Source organism: Bos taurus, chromosome 8 (assembly GCF_002263795.3).
Source record: "Bos taurus isolate L1 Dominette 01449 registration number 42190680 breed Hereford chromosome 8, ARS-UCD2.0, whole genome shotgun sequence".
Lineage (NCBI taxonomy): Eukaryota > Metazoa > Chordata > Mammalia > Artiodactyla > Bovidae > Bos > Bos taurus.
This window is the reverse complement of record NC_037335.1, coordinates 109,734,030-109,753,601: the sequence shown is the minus strand read 5'-3', so window position 1 is coordinate 109,753,601 and position 19,572 is coordinate 109,734,030. Positions and strand designations below refer to the sequence as shown.

At 46.7% G+C, this 19,572-nt stretch overlaps 1 long non-coding RNA gene across 1 annotated transcript in view; it reads left to right on the top strand.

Moving 5' to 3' along the window:
- The window catches only part of LOC101903820 (uncharacterized), an 82,930-nt gene extending 63,500 nt beyond the window's left edge, over nt 1-19,430 (top strand). The window contains exon 4 of the long non-coding RNA XR_235738.5: nt 9,072-19,430. This is a non-coding gene — a long non-coding RNA (uncharacterized lncRNA). The remainder of the gene's footprint in view (nt 1-9,071) is intronic.
- The last annotated feature ends 142 nt before the right edge of the window (nt 19,431-19,572 follow it).

Genomic DNA, 19,572 nt, shown 5'->3' with positions numbered 1-19,572 from the left:
TTCTGTGAATGGCTCGGAGGCTGGGAGAGGCTGGGTCTAGTCCTCCAAATGAAGGGATTGGTCACAGTCAGGTGGGCTGTCAGAGTCCCAGCCCAGCAGGTCAGACCCCTGTGGAGGGAGATGGGCACAAGGAATGGTCACTGGGCCACGAGACACTCAGACTGGAATACGAATGAGTCCATTCAACAAACAGCAGCTCTGTGGCAACTACGTGTGTTCAATATACCCTGGGGTGGGGCAGGGAGAAAAGGGGTGGTGTCTTTGCCCTCATGGTATTCAGTGGAAGGAGACCTGAACTGAATAATCACATGTAGAACCAGCCAGCCAAACTTGGACTTGAAGTGGGGCTTGAAGGAAAACCACAGGCTTCCATAAAGCAGAGGGCGGGGCTCCCTGGTTTGGGGGCTGGTGGGAGGTCAGGTCGGCCCTTGAGACTCTGGAGCCAGGGTTTCCGCTCCTCTTGCTCCAGCTCTTGGCTTCATCACGTTCTCCTTTGCCTTGAATGCCTCTCAGAAGGTAACCGGGATGTTCGCCTTTTCTCTTTGTTCCTCTCGGACCTTTCAGCTTGAACCTTTTCCACCTTTTTAGAGGAAACCTGCAGGACACTTATCTTCATTACTCTCTTAAATATCTTATCATTGCCATGTTCGTTTATCTGTTTCTGAATCTCGTGTCTTCACGTCAGCACTTCAACTTCTGTTCTCCAACTGGGTTAGTTTTCCTTTCAATTAATTAATTCTTTCTTTTTCCTTCAGGGAGCTTTTCTCAGTATCTTTACCCATTGACTCATTCATTCTTTGGCTGTGTATCCCAATTGCTTCATTCGTTACAGAAATGATTCCATTTTCTCTTGTGCAATATTTCTGCTCCAGCCTTTTATTTTTGTTTTGTTCTTCTGGTTTCATACAGCAAGTAGCTTCCCTTCTTTTCTTTTATAGGTTGATTAGACGAGTTTTAAATTCTTATTCCTTCTGAACTAATATTTCTGCTTCTTGATGGAATTTGTATTCAAGAATGCTTTGCTTCTCAAATGTTTAGCTGTGTTTCCCTGTAAACTTACTTTTCCCCAGGGAATGTGATTGGGGAGCGGGTGGCCAGTTCCAGGCTCAGGGAACTCAGGGGGCAGGCTGGGGAAATGGACAGGCCCTGGCCCTCACCCCATCTGCCAAGTCATTAGCTTGAGGCCTCGTCATTAGCTTGAGGCCTCACCCTTTGCTGCAGAACAGAACAGAACTTGGAGGAAATTTCCTTGGATTGCAGCCCCCTAGCCTTGGGTGTGGAGGGGAAAGGATGGCTGAAATGAACTAGCCCCCATCTGTCTTTCTCCACCTTTCCCGAGCACAGGGCTTCTGCACTTCCCTGATGTCGCTCCTGAGGCTACCTGGTCTGCAGGTACGAGTCCCTGAAGGCGTAGGACAGGCGCTGTTTGTCCCAGAACAATGGTGACCAGGAAGGAAGAATGAACTTGGTCAGTTCCTTTCCTCCTTTATCCTCCTACAGCCTAGAGGGGCTGGTTCCTTGCTCAGGTCAAAATCACTCCTCCACCCAATTAAAAAGGATCCCTCCCCAAAGGGGTCATCCCTGATCTCTTCTTTCTGCGAGTCCCCTCTCCAGATTCTTTGGGATTTGCCTTGAGGAACGGAACCACTGTCCTGTTAGCTGGGCTTTTTCGTTTGCCATCCTGCCCAGTTCACCCCAAACTTCCTGCAACTTCCTAAACAGACCTGCCCTTTCCCACTTTTCTGCCCTTGCTCACACTCTTTTGACCACCCTGAATGCCTTCTGCAATTCAGCGCAAGTACCCTCTTCCCGTCTAACTGTCTTGAGATCTTGCTCTAGGATAAGTACTTGCCCTAGGATAAGTGTTAAACGACTTTCATGCATCTCCCACTTAATTCCTACCATGATCCTGGCACAGAGAGGTTCGCTGACTTGCGGAAGGTCACACAGGCAAGTCAGTGGTGGTGCAGGCTTCACAAGGGCGTCACATACTGGAGCTTGCACACCTAATCAAGTGGATCTGCTGCCTCCTGCTTTTATAGGGCTTCCCATCGCTGCATCCTAAGAACAGGAACTAAAGAACCTCTTGATGAGGGTGGAAGAGGAGAGTGAAAAAGCTGGCTTAAAATTCAACTTTCAAAAAACTAAGATCATGGCATCTGGTCCCATCACTTTATGGAAAATAGAAGGGGTAAAGGTGGAAACAATGACAGATTTTCTTTTCTTGGGCTTCAAAATCACTGCAGACTGTGACTGCAGCCATGAAATGAAAAGATGCTTGCTCCTTGGAAAGAAAGCTACAACAAACCTAGAAGTGTATTAAAAAGCAGAGACATCACTTTGCCAACAAAGGTCCGTCTAGTCAAAGCTATGGTTTTTCCAGTAGTCATGTATGGATGTGAGAGTTGGACCATAAAGAAGGCTGAGCGCTGAAGAACTGATGCTTTTGAACTGTGGTGCTGGAGAAGACTCTTGAGAGTCCCTTAGACTGCAAGGAGATCAAACCAGTCAATCTTAAAGGAGATCAGCCCTGAATATTCACTGGAAGGACTGATGCTATAGCTGAAGCTCCACCTGATGCAAAGAGCTGACTCATTGGAAAAGACCCTGATGCTGCAAAAGATTGAGGGCAGAAAGAGAAGGAGGTGACAGAGGATAAGACAGTTGGATGGCATCACTGACTCAATGGCATGAGTTTGAGCAAACTGCCGGAGATAGTGAAGGACAGAAGAGCCTGGCGTGCTGTAGTCCATGGGGTCACAAAGAGTCGGACATCATTTGGCAACTAAACGACAGAATCCTAATAGTTACTCAGCATGGGTCCTGCTCAGAGGAGATGAAGGGCTAGATGGATTAGTCTTCATAGCTCACTATTGCCAGATGCCTTTTGAGGAGCACAGCTGAGTAGAGTGCTTTGCATATAGGAAAGAAAGAAAGAGAAAGAAAGGGAAGTTGCTCAGTTGTGTCCGACTCTTTGCGACCCCATGGACTGTAGCCCACCAAGCTCCTCTGTCCATGGGATTTTCCAGTCAAGGGTACTGGAGTGGGTTGCCATTTCCTACTCCAGGGGATCTTCCCAACCCAGGGATTGAACCTGGGTCTCCCACATTGCAGGCAGACGCTTTACCATCTGAGTCAACAGGGAAGCTTTCTTTGCATAGAGTAAGAACCAGCCATCCAGTCAGCTGCATAACCTTCCCCAGGAGGGAATGGAGGAAGATGTTTTAGCCTTGCTGTAGCTGATTCACTGTGCTTGAGAATTAGTTAATTCAACAAGGATTTATTGAGCACTTACCATGAGCAATATCTTTTTGACTTTATCTTGCAGATTTCTGCCAGAGAGCTTTACCTTTATTTTGTGATACTCCTGTCCTGGGACAAACAGGTATCAGATGTCCCCGGGGGCAAAGGGATATCAGCTACTTGACAGCTGATGATCTAAGAGTCTGGCCATGGAGTATCTCTAAGAACGTAAATCTTTGATTTAGAAATGAGAGAAACAAGAACTCTGGATTCCCCAAGTTTATGAACAAAAGATAAACTATTCATGAGCAAATAGCAAAACTAAGTAAGCATAATACAAAATTAATAAGACATACCTTTTAGAGTAAAGTAAAGGAATTAATAATAAACTACTATTTACTACTGAGAATTCAGCTCCCTCCTGGGGGGAACCTATTTGATGATCTCATGATGTCAGTGTGATAGTGCTGTAGAGCTGGCTGGGGTTGTGGAAGCCAGGCTTCAGGCTGCCTGCATTTCAACTAATTTTTTTGGGAAACTCATTCTGCTCAAGATGGAGGCATACTCCTTAGATTAAAAATGGACCCCTTTATCTAGAATACACTTCCCTTTTCACTTCAGCCCTGCTGTGGATTTTCATAGCTACTTAACACCACCTTACGCTGACCCACTTATACGAAAACAATGGTGGACACTGATGCTTGGCCAGCAAGTGGCTCTCCTTTCATGCTGATTGGATCTTGATTTTGGTTGGGAGAAATGCGCCCAGCATCAGGGGATAATCAGGATTGGGCCAAGACAATCACAGAGATATTGTTCTTGACAGAGGTCCTGTGACTGAGATGTGAGGGGAAATCTGTGGAGAGAGTTTGAGAAAGATTTTCCAACCTTAAAAAGAGAATTCAGTCCTAGAGAACGAATGTATGGATACCAAGAAGAAAAGGGGATGAACTGGAAGGTTGAGGTTGACGTATACACACTCCTGATTCGTTACTGTTGTTCAGTCGCTAAGTCATATCTGACTCTTTTGTGACCCCGTGGGCTGCAGCCCACCAGGCTCCCCTGTCCATGGGGGATTCTCCAGGCAAGAACACTGGAGTGGGTTGCCATGCCCTCCTCCAGGGGACCTTCCCGACCAGGGGTCGAACCCGCATCTCTTATGTCTCCTGCATTAGCTGGCTAATTAACCACTAGGGTCATCTGGGAAGCCCAAAAGCAGCTATATTCTAACAAAACTTTTTTAAGAAGAAAGGATACAAGGAGAAGAAAGGCTTTTCCCCACTCCTTCCCTCCTTTCCATTTGGCCGCTGTCCAGTGAGGAATGTGACCTACTTCTGCCCTCTTCAGACCCTAACAAGAAAGCACCGAGACCCTCAAGGGGCTGACCCAGCGCTCTGGTGCCACCGAGCTGCTGAAGAAGCCAGTGGGCTTCTTGTCACGTGAGATGATTATGTCTCTTTATTACTCAAGTAATTCCTCGTTGGTTTCTTCTGTGACTTGCGGCTGAATGCATGTTCACCAGCACAACTGGTCCAGAAGTCTGCCCTGAATCCTCCTGCATAGATGGTACCCAGAGTGTGTTACTCATTGCCCCCCCCCCCTCCCCCGCCAACACACATAGTTCTTCCCTTTAACCTTCAACAACATCTTGGTCGTACCAACGACATTGGTGTCTCCTTTTACCAGAGTGGGAAACAGGCTCAGAGGGTGACTTCTTTGATGACAAATGATGCTGGTGCTGAGCCCCGTAGGTTTTAGCTGCTGAGATTCTCACGGTGTCTTGGCAGATAGGAGGTAATCAGATGCTCTTGCATTTGAGATATACAGCACTGCCCCTCAGAGGATCCTGGCCTCTGATTCAGGAACTGTGATGGCTACTTTTGTGTGTCAGTGTGATGGTGCCATGGGGTGCCCAGATATGGGACCAGACCTTATTCTGGGTTTCTGTTAGGGTGTTTTGGGATGAGCTCAAACACTCAGATTGATAGACTGGGACTTCCCAGGTGGCACAGTGACAAAGAATCTGCCTGTCATACAGGAAACACAGGAGATGGAAGTTCGATCCCTGGGTCGGGAAGATCCCCTGGAGAAGGAAATGGCAACACACTCCAGTATTCTTCCATGGAATATTCCATGGACAGAGGAGTCTGGCGAGCTACAGTCCATGGGGTCACCAAGTTGGACATGACAGAGTGACTGAACTCACGCATGCACGCAAACTTGTTAATGGACTGAGGAAAGCAGATTGCTTTCTCTAACACGGGTGGGCCTTGTTTTATCAGTTGAAGGCTTGAATAGAACCAAAAATTAATCCTCTCGGGAGAGAGACGGAATTCCTCCTGCATGACTGGCTCTCTGCTGAGACATTGGTGATTTTTCCTTTGCCTTTTGACTCAAAGGGAAACATCAGCTCTTCCTGGTTCTTGAGTCTGCTGGTCTTCTGACTGTCAGATCAGCAGACTCATATGCATCCTGTGGGTTCTGTTTCTCTGGAGGACCCTTCCTAATGTGCCAGGGTCCAGCCCCGGCTGATCCAGGGTATTCGAAGCGGGGACGGTGTCGACGAGGGTCAGGATACAATAGCTTCAATTAGATATTAATTAAAGATATAAAGAGTATAAGAATAAGGATAGCTCAGTAGGAAAATTCAGTGGAGAAAAGAGGCTGAGTGGCTTGGTTTACTCGGGAGACCAATAAAACTTCAAGACAAGAAGTTTGCACCACTTACGTAGGCCGCAGGCGTCCTTCCATTCTCCCGAAGGAGAAGAGACACTGAGGCCTCCCCGGTCAGATCTTAGAAGCCCAGGCATTATTAGTAAGCATGGTGGGTTCCGCGCTCCAGATGGAGACTCAGCCAGAGTGAAAGAGAGAGAGACATGGGGAGACCAGTATTTCGAGAAACTGATCCCAATTCTTTATTTTCCAGAGTCTGTTTTTATACACTGAGATGTTATACAAAAGTCATGTGGGGTCAGCAGTTCTGACTTTTATTAAAGTCAGGTGCTTCACACAAATGTATACAGAGGCCTTAGGGGTGTTACATCATCTTCTGGCCAGGGGGGCCTGCTGACAATTTACGACCCTCTCCTTGTGACAGTGGTCAGTCAACCAGAATACTTTTTTCTCCAAGGGTGATTATTCTTAAAACAGACGCCACCCAAATAAAGTTACATTCCTATAGGGTGAGGGTGTAGTGGGTTTTAGTTAAGGAAAGAATTTACTTAGCCTAAGGTCTAACGTGATTAATATCAAAGGTTAATACTTATTTCTTCTATATATTCATTAATGTGTGTAAGGGCAGGGGATATGGAGACTTAGCAACAAACATTGGCTCAACAAATGAAAAACCCTTCACCAATACAATTTCTAATCAGCCCATTATACTTATACTAATAGTTTTCTAACTTTTCTAAGGAAACTGTTTTTAGAAGGTTTAAAGCATCTCGTGCCTCTCACAGTTGGGAGGCTGTGAGCAATCACATGTGGCCGGACAAGCTTGTCAGGCAGGCTAGAGAAACTTCAGAGGAGTTTGTAGGTTAAACACTCTTATCATGCCCAGGAATTATTATTAACTGGAGCTCTAAGTTAACTCCTTCTCCGAAAGAGGTGGTGGGGAACAGCCCCCCGTAGAGTCAGAGGTGTAGATGAGCACAAAGCAGTAAAGTAGGCAGGCTCTGGTTATGGGGGTAGATGCTCGAGGATTTCCAGGGGGACTCCTGAGGCTCGGTCCTGCCTTTGCGTGTGTCGAGCCTCCTTCCTCATGACCTTTGCCACGGGCGGAGTGCCTCACTCTGGCCCCCAACACTAATGCAAGGATCATCTGGCTGCAAAGAAAATAGGATTTCCTTTTCAACCCAGTGAGAGGGAAAGGAATTAGCACCTTCTGCGTGGCCACTCTGTGCCACACAGGTGCTTTTCGCGCAATATCTCATTTAATCTTCCAACAGCCCTGAGAGGGAAGGGGGTCCTCTAGGGCCTGGAGGGAGTGGAGACTCCCAGCAGAGGAACAACTTGCCCAAGGCTCCAGAGATGGTGAAGACAAAGCTGAGATTGTGAGTTTTCTATTGAAATAACTGTCTGGGAGATGCTGGAGGAATTTTAGAAAAAAGTGCAGTTTCTTTGCTTTCTTTCCCATCCATCCTTAAGGAAATGTCTGCACCATTGTTTGGGGCTAAGACCTAAATCACCATCTAGCTCACCATTCCCTACTGTTCTTTTCACTCACTTGAAAAGCTGAGTGATTCACAAGGACTGTTCCTTGCAGGATCAGGTGCCATTCGCAGTGTTTCTAGCAAAACACAGACAGTTCATTTTTAGGCTCGTGTGAGAAATCCCGCTTGCTTCCTACAATATTTTTTTCCCTTTTCTTTTCTTCTTTTTCTTCTGGTTTTAGCCTCAATGTCCCCTATCTTCTTCCTTCTACCCATGAAAGCAATTTTAACTTCATGAAACTTATTAAAGTTTTATGTGCTTACATTCCTTTACTTGACTGCTTGTAGGTTTCTTAGATTGAACTGGAACCAAGCTGAGAAGGAAAAGTCTTCTGGACTCTTGTCCAATGTGGGGTTGTGGGGTCTTAGTCAAGCCTCACTGATGGAATACAAGCTCCTTTGGGCTAAGATAGTGTGATGGGGAGTCAGGCAGATGCCAATGGAGGCCCAGGAAATGTTTGTTGAATAGACAGATGAGAAAATGGACAAATTAGTAAGTAGAAAATTATGATTACAAAGCAAAATTATGATTAGTAAAAAGGAATTTTCACTTTTTCATAAATTAGGAGTTTGGGATTAACAGATACACAATACTGTATATAAAATAGATAAACAATAAAGACCTGATATATAGCACAGGAAAATATACCCAATGTCTTATAATGACCTATAATGAAAGAGAATCTGAAGAAGAATGTATGTATATGTGTGTGTATATGTGCAGTATAACAGAAGCATTTTATTGTATACCTAATACAACATTGGAGAAGGCAATGGCACCCCACTCCAGTACTCTTGCCTGGAAAATCCCATGGATGGTGGAGCCTGGAAGGCTGCAGTCCATGGGGTCGCTGAGGGTCGGACACGACTGAGTGACTTCACTTTCACTTTTCACTTTCATGCATTGGAGAAGGAAATGGCAACCCACTCCAGTGTTCTTGCCTGGAGAATGCCAGGGACGGGGAGCCTGGTGTGCTGCCGTCTATGGGGTCGCACAGAGTCAGACACGACTGATGGGACTTAGCAACACAACATTGTGAATTAAATATACTTCAATAAAAATGTGGGCTTCCCTGATAGCTCAGTTGGTAAATAATCCACCTGCAATGCAGAGACCCCAGTTCGATTCCTGGGTTGGGGAGATCTGCTGGAGAAGGGATAGGCCACCCACTCCAGTATTCTTGGACTTCCCTTGTGGCTCAGCTGCTAAAGAACCTGCCTGCAGTGCAGGAGACCTGAGTTCAATCCCTGGGTTGGGAAGATCCCCTGGAGAAGGGAAAGGCTACCCACTCCAGTACTGTGGCCTGGAGAATTGCATTAACTGAGCTCTGGTTCAACCTCTGGTCAGAGAACCAAGTTGCACATACTGCAGCTAGGAGTTTGCATGCAGCAGCTAGATGATCACATGTGTCTCAACTAAGACTCCTTGCAGCCAAATAAGTAAATATTAAAAGTGCTTTATTCTTGGGGGAAAATGAATTTTCAAAGTGCTATTGATAAAAGTACCATTTTGAGTCCTTATCATGTGCCAGGGACAGTGCAAAATGCTTTAGGGCCATTATCTTGCATAATCTTTGACGGGAGCCTTTAAAATAAGTTATTATCCTGTTTTTACAGATGGCGAAACTGAGACATAGCTTGAAGAACTTGCCTGAGTACACTCAACATATCGTTGGGAGAACTGGGGTTCAAAGCAGAAGTGTTTGACCTCGAGGCGTGTGCTGTCTGATGGCTGAGTACACTCTGTGATCTGTTCACAGCCACTCACTGCCTTCCCTGCTGTGCTTCCCTGTAGCTGGAGTGTCCTTTCCCACCCTGAAAGATTGCACTTGGCCATGTGACCTTCTTTGGCCAATGGAACATGAGGGGTGCCAGTCTGCGCAGCAGCTTTAAAGACACTCGTGTGCTTTGGTTCTGCCTCTCACGTGCTCCTTTTCTCTGCCTTGAGAAAACGTGAAACAAGCCATGTTGAGTGTCTCCAACAAACACCGCTCCCTCACCCTGGGTCCCAAAAAAGAAAACCCACGGAGCAAAACTGACACAGAATTGACCCACAGTCGCCAAGCAGCCCACTGGTAATGTGAACAAGAAACGAATGTTTGTACTCTAAGACACTGAGATTTTTAGGATTGCTTGTTACTGCAGCAAAAGCTGACTAATACAGTTTCTAAGTCGTGGAGACTATTCTGCATTGCCTCCTGGAAGAGGTGGAATGTAAACTCCAGCTGGAGAAGTTTTTATTAGGCTGAGAAATGGGGTAAGCTAAAAAAATGAGTGAATGAAGGCATGGAGGTAGGTTGGAATGTGTGAGACTGACGAGAAAACAGCTTTCCTGAAGCATCATGAGAGGGAACAGGGGACAACCGTTGCAAAATCAGACCATGGAGAGCAATGACCACCCTGCTAGGGATAATGAACTTTACCGAGAGCGCCCAAGGTGGAGCCACTGAAGTTTCAGAGACAGGGGACATGGTGTGTTTAAGAACTTGCTCATGGATTCCTGCCATGGGTAGGAAATCATTGCTGATCGTGTCTTCCCTGTTCTAATTCCCGGATTATCCTGTAAACCTCTTCCTCCAGTGACAGCATTTGCCAGCAGCCAGAAAGTTGATTTCTGTCCCTGTTTATCTGATGTCTATCAGGATGGGTGACTCTATTCTGCTCAGAGGAGGGAAAATGAAGCTGCCTCAGGAATAATAATAGTGGTTTTCTTCTAAAAAAGAGTTTCCAAATGCAATGTGTATGTGCTGAGGATGGCAAGGTCCAACCAAGGCAGAGGAAAGAAAAGGGTCCCTCAGATCTTAGGCAGCTTTTGTGTGTCAGCAAGGTGGGGTTCCTGGCACGACCCTGCTCCCGGAGGGTTCCTGCATTCCCTGTAATGCTCTGAGTTCGCCCCTTAGAACTCTTAATAATTTTGGAACAAGGGTCCCTGTATTTTCATTTCACGCTGGGTCCTGAAAATTGCATGGCCAGTTTTATAGTACTTAGGCATTGTGATACTATGTCCTTTTCATTCCTTCTTTTATTTAATTCTCCTGAAAACCTTGTGAGGTAGTAATGATCATTCTAGCCTTACTAATGTGGACACCAAAGCTCAGAGAGGTTAAGTTATTTGCCCAGAGTCACACAGCTGCCACATGAGTCAGCTGGGATTCGAACCCTCGCCACACTGTCTGTGAGGGCCACTCGCCTTTGCCTGACGCGTGCACAGAACGTTTTGGTTTTAAGGCACCTCCCACCCCGCCCACTTGTTTCAGCTTGGACCTCCCAACAGCCCTGTGAGGTCAAAGTCATTATTCCCATAGAAGAGTGACTGTCTCCCAGTAAGTTAGCACTAGAGCAGGACTGGAGGTGAGGTCTTTCAGGCCAGGGCTCCCTGAAACTTGAGTCAACAGATCCTTTATCCAAAAGAGTAACTCGGAAGCATGTGAGATCCAGGGCTGTCAGAAGCCTCCCAGCCTCTCCACCTACTGTCTCATCTTTAGTGACTCATAGCTTTTACAGACCATGCCCAGAGATGATGGATGACCCAGACATCGGAAGTCCCAAGGCAACACTTGGTCCAAACCCTCCCCTTTATAGATGGTGGAACCAGAGGCTGAGAGAAGGGCAGTAACGTGCCCTAAGTCACACACAGGGATCCGCCTTCATACCTTCATTCTTCCAACAATTACTTAGAGGTTCTGGGAGCCGTGCTAGATACTGGGGTACCGAGGTGATTAGGACAGACATGGCCCTGCCTGCCTTGGGCTTCCCTGGTGGCTCAGCTGGTAAAGAATCCGCCTGCAAAGCGGGAGACGTGGGTTTGATCTCTGGGTTGGGAAGATCCCCTGGAGAAGGGAACGGCCGCCCACTCCAGTATTCTGGCCTGGAGAATTCCATGGACTGTATAGTCCACAAAGAGTTGGACATGATTGACTGACTTTCACTTTCTTTCAGCCCTGCCTTAAGGAGCTCACGCCTAGTGGAGGATGGACAAAGGACCCAAGTCTTACAACTGCAGGGACCTTCCCTTGGCACAGTGACAAGCAGGCTGAGCGCCGTATGATAGAAAAGCCTGGGAACTTTTTACTTAAGAGACATCTGAACCATTCTCTCAGAGCTGATGCTGGCTTTCAAGTCAATTTGCATAAGATAGGCTCTATCCTGTTAGAACAGCAAATTAATAACTCATTTTATGGATTGAGCAATCAACACCTACAGCCCATTAAATTTAACAACAAATGCAGCTGATGATCAAGCTTTCAGCCCCGTCCCACCATCAACTCAGGCACTTCCTTTTCCTTCCTCCTGACCTTTTTATTTCCTTTCGTCTCCCTTCTCATGAACCTACCTCCTAGATCTTCACTTTCTCATTAGTAAACACGATGTTAATTTAACGTCCCAGTATCCTTTCCAGGTGGGGTCTAGAAGGTCCCCCGAGTTAGTTCTGTCATCTGTGACGTGTCTCAAATTCCAGACATCAGCACACAAGCTCATTTTGGGGCCCTTGGCTGGGCCATGGGAATGAGCAATCAATATTTCATAAAGGCGTTAGGTTGTAATAAAAGATGCATGAAGTGGATGCAGGGAGGAGCTTGCTGACAAAGGAGTGGGTGACATTAGAGCTAACCTTGGTGGCTGTGACTTACGTGGATGGAATTCACTAAGGAAGTCTCCACTCTGGTCGTCCCAAGGAGATGGAAGATTTTTCATAAGGATGTTGTCAATTTTTTAGGCCCTCCAACTTAACCTTCCTTAAAAGACTTTTAATTGCTTTAGATGCGTGGATTGCATGAATAAGTGGATGAGGTCGAGATGTTATGACTAACTAGACCTCTATTAGCTGTACTTTCCCATGAATTTTGCATGTCCCTCTAGGTGAGAGCATTTTACATGATGATTGTGCCATATTGTCAGGGTTTGAGGGAGCCTGGAGATTCTGGATAAGCAAGATGGGGTGTCCCTCCATTGTAGTAGGATAATACATGCCCACTTTTCACCATGCTTTGCACCCTGAGAAGTATATGGTGGGCTTATCCACCTGAGTTGCTTCGGCCAACAGTGTGTTAGTGGATGAGACTTAATTAGAGATCTTACGTGTGCTTGTACAGTTCAGTTTGGGCTCTTGTGCTTCTGCCATGAGAAGAATGCATTATCAGGGCAAGGAACTTGAGAGACAGAGAAATAGCCCCAAGGTGAACCTGCAGCCTGAACCCAGGCCCAACCCAGCCCAGCCGAAGTGCAGGCTGGAGTGGAGCTGCCCAGCCCAGTCTAGCCTTGATCAGCCAAACTACAGTGACCTGCAGCTCTGCATGGCTCGAATATGAGAAGAAATGCCTCATGTTTCAAGCTACTGAGTTCTAGGGTGGTTTGTTAGGCAGCATCAGCTTCCTGATACATGGCAGAAATGGATTGTTGCTTGGAATTCCTCCACTGGTTGGTTCTTTGAGGCTCCTTTTAGCTTGTCTGTCTGACTTGCTGCTACAGAAAAGATCTCAGAGACTCCTTCACCAACCTAACCTTGCCTTGTCCGCCCTGCCCTGATCTATGGTCAGCATCCTGAATACTTGGGGTCTGCAGGGCTGCTCATCTTGTGACCGACTTCCTGGCTGAGGTGGGGGCTCCAGGTGGCCTCACCTCTGCAGGGAAACCTTCCTCACATCTTGTCAGGATCTAGTGTAGCCTCTTCCATGAGCAGGATCTGAACGCTGTCTTTGGTTCTAAAACCGATGCCTCATCGTGGGTGCCTGTCTCAGCGGGGGCAACCTCTCAGTGCCCAAGGTAGGAGCCTCAGAGCTCATAAATCAGTGTTCGTTTATTCATTCAGGCGTGCATGCACCTAATGCCTCGGAGTTCATAGATCAGTGCTCGTTCAGTCATTCAGGTGCGCATGCGCCTCTCGCCTCGGAGCGCATAGAGCAGTGCTCGTTCAGTCATTCAGGTGCGCATGCGCCTCTCGCCTCGGAGCGCATAGAGCAGTGCTCGTTCAGTCATTCAGGTGCGCATGCGCCTCTCGCCTCGGAGCGCATAGATCAGTGGTTGTGCATTCATTCAGGGGCGCATGCGCCTCTCGCCTCGGAGCTCATAGATCAGTGCTCGTTCAGTCATTCAGGCGTGCATGCACCTGTGAGAGGCTACCTGTGCCAGATCCTGTGCTGGGACATGGAAAGGTCTGGGCCTACTGTCGAGGAGCTCCCATCTCAGAGGGAAGACAGAGAATTATCCCTCCTGCAAGCAGCCACCAAGTGCCGCGGTGTGTCTCCCTGCCCCCCTACCGCATCAAGTCACCATCATTTCTAGCCCAGATCGTTGCAACAGCCTCCTAATCGTTTCCTGCTCCCACCAATGTTACCCTTTCCCATCAGTTTTTCCAACTTCTCCAAACTGGTGACCAACCTGTTCTTTCTAAACAAAATCTGGCTATGTTACCGTTCTGCTCAAAAATCTGCTAATGGCTTCCTCTCACGTTCTGGACAAATCCATCTGCTCACTGGCATTCGGGACCCTCCATGGCTGGGATCCTGCCAACCTGCCCCGACCCACTGCCTCAGCCCCTCCCCGCTCGCTCCTCATCTAGGACCCCTCACGAGCTGCCCCCCACGTCACCATGAGCTTTCCGGTCTTAACGCTCCAGTCTGTGCGCTTCTTTCTGCTGGTCAGTTGCCTCCTCCACCCCTGCCTGTCAGAAACGGCCTCTTGCTTCCATACTCAGCACTCACATCACCTCCTGGCAGAGGCCTCCTTAATGCCCCCCTGGGCAGAGTTCATCTCCCAACTACTCCCATATACCTTGCCCATCTTTCTCTTTATCACACTGTGTGGTAACACTTTTTTATGTGTACTAAAATTTTCTTTTCGTATTTATAACCCAAATTGCTTTTAAAGAGAGTGGATTAAGTTAATCGGCAAACTTCTGTTCAACCAAGAACCTAGTGTATTCGCATGTAAACAGCTTCTAGGCAGGAGCCAGAGTTGAGTCACTTTGCATGATGGAGAGAGAGAAGCTTGAGGATTCAGGAGTAAGGTTGGGGGAATGGGAAAAGAACCTGGGGTAGGGGCCAGGGAGAGAGGAGCCCCTGAGGCTGGACGTTGTATGGGGGCAGAGTCAGTGATGGAAAGTCCATCTCCTCCCCTCCACCAGAGGCGCAGCTGAGACGCATTTAGGGAAGACGGGAAGTGTGTGAGACGGGACTTTGAGGTTGAGCGATGTAGGGTGTATACTATACCTCCCCCATCTTCCCTTCAAAACCTTTAGGTAAGTGTATCCTCACAGATGCTTTTGTGCTCGTTGGGAAGTTGGCAAAGCTCGGGTTCTGCTTTGGAGTGAATTTAGTAGACACAGAGAGAGAGCAACTTCAGACCAAGACGCAGGTAGAGGGGCCCAGGAAAGCCACACCTCTCTGAGAATGAGAAGAAACCCTGAGAAGTGTTTCGTACTCTTGGGATGAGGATATCTGAGTCAGGTGCCTGCATCTCTGAGGGCCAGGAGAGTCCACCGGGCATCTTAGTTTTATTCCTTTTGATGCTTGTCTCCCACACCAGATTAGCTCAAAGGTGGAAGTCATGCCGCATTCGTCAGGATTCTTTTCCTGGAAAGGAATGGACCCATCTGAATATTAACTTAAGCAAACAGTAACAACAACAACAGAGCTGCTGGTAATCATGTGGTTGAAAGGTCCCAGAGAAGCTGGATCAGACAGGCGGGGTCCAGGTGCTTGGATGACGCTGCCAGAATGCAGCGCTTCACTTCCCACTTTCCTCCGTTAGTCTTGTTCCCAGGAGGCCTGGTAACACCACAGTTCCGTTAAAGCCACGTAGCAGGAAGAGAGCTTCTCATGTTTTAGGGGCTGAACTCATTGGAGTAATTTGTATCCTGTGCCCACGCCAGAATGCATCACTGACTTGCAGACCTGGGTCACGTCCCGTCTTTGGTTCAGGATGGGAGTGGAGGTTGGAATCAGTCCTATCTGGGTTACCTGGGCTATGAGGGGGAGGGTAGCTGATACCAGAAACAGGGGAAGTGGATGCGGAAATGAAACAGAAGCCCACAAATTGTCACATTCAGGGCCTCTAGTCATCTCAGTAGCATCGTACTTGAAATGGAAGAAAGGCTGATAAGTTTTGCTACACACGGTTCTGAAAAGCAATCAGAGAACTCAGCTTTGTCATACTTTCAGAATCCTCCCATTTGTAAGAATCAGTAACATCTCCTGTCACTGATGGTACTGGCGTCGTAGGGAACAAACAAGAAACAGCTTTACTTTTCTCCTTCTGCTGCCTTCAGACATCTGGCTCTCTCTTCCCCACCCCTTCAAGGCATCTCGGGCAGATCCCACAGATTCTCAATCACTTTTGAAAAAGTTTTTGACAATTTTATTTTTAGAACAGTTCTTGATTCACAGAAAAATTGAGAAGGTAGTACAGAGAGTCCCCGTATTATCCTGTAAATAGTTTCCCATATTAGTAACATCTTAACCTAGTGTGGTATATTTGCTATCATTGCTTAGTCGCTCAGTCATGTCCCACTCTTTGCGACCCCATGGACTATAGCCCACCAGTCTCCTCTGTCCATGGGGATTCTCCAGGCAAGAATACTGGAGGGTGTTGCCATGCCCTCCTCCAAGGATCTTCCCGACCCAGGGATCAAAGCCAGGTCTCTGGCATTGCAGGCGGATTCTTTACCAGCTGAACCACCAGGGATTCCCATTTGCCACCATTAGTGAATCTGTGCTGACACATGATCACTATTCAATCACTTTTAGGTTAAAAAATGTCCTCCTCTCAGGGGTTAAATATCCCAGTCTGGTCCAAATCAGAGCTTCAATCTCCCTGTAATTCAGAGCGTGTCCCCTAGCCTAGCCAGAGCTCAGGGACATGCAGTGTGGCGGGAGCTTGGTCTCCTCACTTGCTCATCCTCACTTTGCTTTGTCTTTTCCTCCTTCCCCTCCTGGGGGTGGTCAGAGCCCAGCAGTGGAGGGATTAGAAGGGAAGAGAGAAGTTAATAGCCCTGTAACTTGACCACTGGTGACCTCTGCTACAGTAGGCTATCTCTCACGGGATGCAATTTAATAAATCTGTTGACTATAATAATAAAAAATTGTGGCTAGCATTTTCTGTCTTTTTCTTTCGTTTTCTAGCTACTCATTTTTACTATTTTATAAAAGTACTGGCTAGGAGTAAGCAGAACAGAACATTGGTCTTTCACAAAACAAAGTTTAAGAAGCACGGCTCTAAGAAGTGCCATTTGACATTTTGACCCAGTAGCAGCCACTGGGTAAGGAAGAAATAAGGAGCTACTGATTAGATCTCAGGCCTTGTGCTAGGGTCTTTAATAATCACTATCTCATTTAGTTCTTAACCATGACTTTGCAAAGGAGGTGTTATTTTCATTTTGCTGGTGAGAAAATAGACTCCAAGAGATTAAATAATTTGTTTATAGCTACCCAGCTTGCAAGGGGCTACAATTAATTTTATTTTTCTTAGAGCCATTCATCAATACTTCCTTCCCCACAAGGTCATGGGTTCACTTCCATTAGCATGTTACTGGCCTGCCTCTGGTGGTGGAGTGGACATCTGCCCCTTATTGATTCTGGGCTTTGGCCAATGAAATCTGAGTGGAAGTGTCAGTCTGTTAGTTCTGAACATAAGCTTTAAGCAACACTACATGTTCCCACCATTCCTCTGGAGCATCTGCTCTTCACTGTGGGACTTTCGTGTGCCCAGTGGAGGCTGTTCCTTCAACCTGAGTCACAGACGAGATGCCAAATGGAGCAGATTCAAGTCCATTTGTGTCTGGGGAGAGTTGCAGACCCAGAGAGCCACTGCCGAGCCTGAGATGACACAGATGAGCTAGAGCGACACATCCTTGCTACTGAACCTCTGAGGGGTTGGGACTGTTTGTTACGCAGCACTGCTTCTGTGAAACTGACTGATACCGTGCTAGAGCTGGGATTTCAAACCAGCCAAGTGGCTCTGAGACGACGATCTTCTCATCTTGTCACATCTTATTTTTATTAATACCATTACTTATTGTTTGGATTGTACTTTCAATGCCCTGTAACAAATGCAAAGTGGAGTCAAGTTTATGAGCCATCAGCGAGGCCAGGTTTATCTTGCTCTTTAAGCGAATGTCCTGATATCTCCCTTTACTTGGCACAGCGACCTACATCATACCATGCCTGTAGTCTTTCCTCTTTTTAAATGTCTCTATTAAAGGGCAATGACCTTTGGCAGATAAACAGTGTGGAACTTGTTACACATAACAAAGCAGTTGGAATAACTTGATGGTTTGTGGATTATGGTCCAAGGATCAGTTCAGTTCAGTTAAGTCACTCAGTCATGTCCAACTCTTCGCGACCCCATGAATCGCTGCATGCCAGGCCTCCCTGTCCATCACCAACTCCCAGAGTTCACTGACACTCACGTCCATTGAGTCAGTGATGCCATCCAGCCATCTCATCCTCTGTCGTCCCCTTCTCCTCCTGCCCCCAGTCCCTCCCAGCATCAGAGTCTTTTCCAATGAGTCAACTCTTCGCATGAGGTGGCCAAAGTACTGGAGTTTCAGCTTTAGCATCATTCCTTCCAAAGAAATTCTAGGGCTGATCTCCTTCAGAATGGACTGGTTGGATCTCCTTGCAGTCCAAGGGACTCTCAAGAGTCTTCTCCAACACCACAGTTCAAAAGCATCAATTCTTCGGTGCTCAGCCTTCTTCACAGTCCAACTCTCACATCCATACATGACCACTAGAAAAACCATAGCCTTGAATAGACAGATGTTTGTTGGCAAAGTGATGTCTCTGCTTTTGAATATGCTATCTAAGTTGGACATAACTTTCCTTCCAAGGAGTAAGTGTCTTTTAATTTCATGGCTGCAGTCACTGTCTGCAGTGATTTTGGAGCCCCCCAAAATAAAGTCTGACACTGTTTCCACTGTTTCCCCATCTATTTCCCATGAAGTGATGGGACCGGATGCCATGATCTTCGTTTTCTGAATGTTGAGCTTTAAGCCAATTTTTTCACTCTCCTCTTTCACTTTCATCAAGAGGCTTTTTAGTTCCTCTTCACTTTCTGCCATAAAGGTGGTGTCATCTGCATATCTGAGGTTATTGATATTTCTCCCGGCAATCTTGACTCCAGCCTGTGTTTCTTCCAGCCCAGCGTTTCTCAAGATGTGCTCTGCATAGAAGTTAAATAAACAGGGTGACAATATACAGCCTTGACGTACTCCTTTTCCTATTTGGAACCAGTCTGTTGTTCCATGTCCAGTTCTAACTGTTGCTTCCTGACCTGCATACAGATTTCTCAAGAGGCAGGTCAGGTGGTCTGGCATTCCTATCTCTTGAAGAATTTTCCACAGTTTATTGTGATCCACACAGTCAAAGGCTTTGGCATAGTCAATAAAGCAGAAATAGATGTTTTTCTAGAACTCTCTTGCTTTTTCCATGATCCAGTGGATGTTGGCAATTTGATCTCTGGTTCCTCTGCCTTTTCTAAAACCAGCTTGAACATCAGGAAGTTCACGGTTCACATATTGCTGAAGCCTGGCTTGGAGAATCTTGAGCATTACTTTACTAGCGTGTGAGATGAGTGCAATTGTGTGGTAGTTTGAGCATTCTTTGGCATTGCCTTTCTTTGGGATTGGAATGAAAACTGACCTTTTCCAGTCCTGTAGCCACTGCTGAGTTTTCCAAATTTGCTGGCATATTGAGTGCAGCACTTTCACAGCATCACCTTTCAGGATTTGAAATAGTTCAACTGGAATTCTGTCACCTCCACTAGCTTTGTTCATAGTGATGCTTTCTAAGGCCCACTTGACTTCACATTCTAGGATGTCTGGCTCTAGGTCAGTGACCACACCATCGTGATTATCTGGGTCGTGAAGATCTTTTTTGTACAGTTCTGTGTATTCTTGCCACCTCTTCTTGATATCTTCTGCTTCTGTTAGGTCCATACCATTTCTGTCCTTTATTGAGCCCATCTTTGCATGAAATGTTCCCTTGGTATCTCTAATTTTCTTGAAGAGATCTCTAGTCTTTCCCATTCTGTTGTTTTCCTCTATTTCTTTGCATTGATTGCTGAGGAAGTCTTTCTTATCTCTTCTTGCTATTCTTTGGAACTCTGCATTCAGATGCTTATA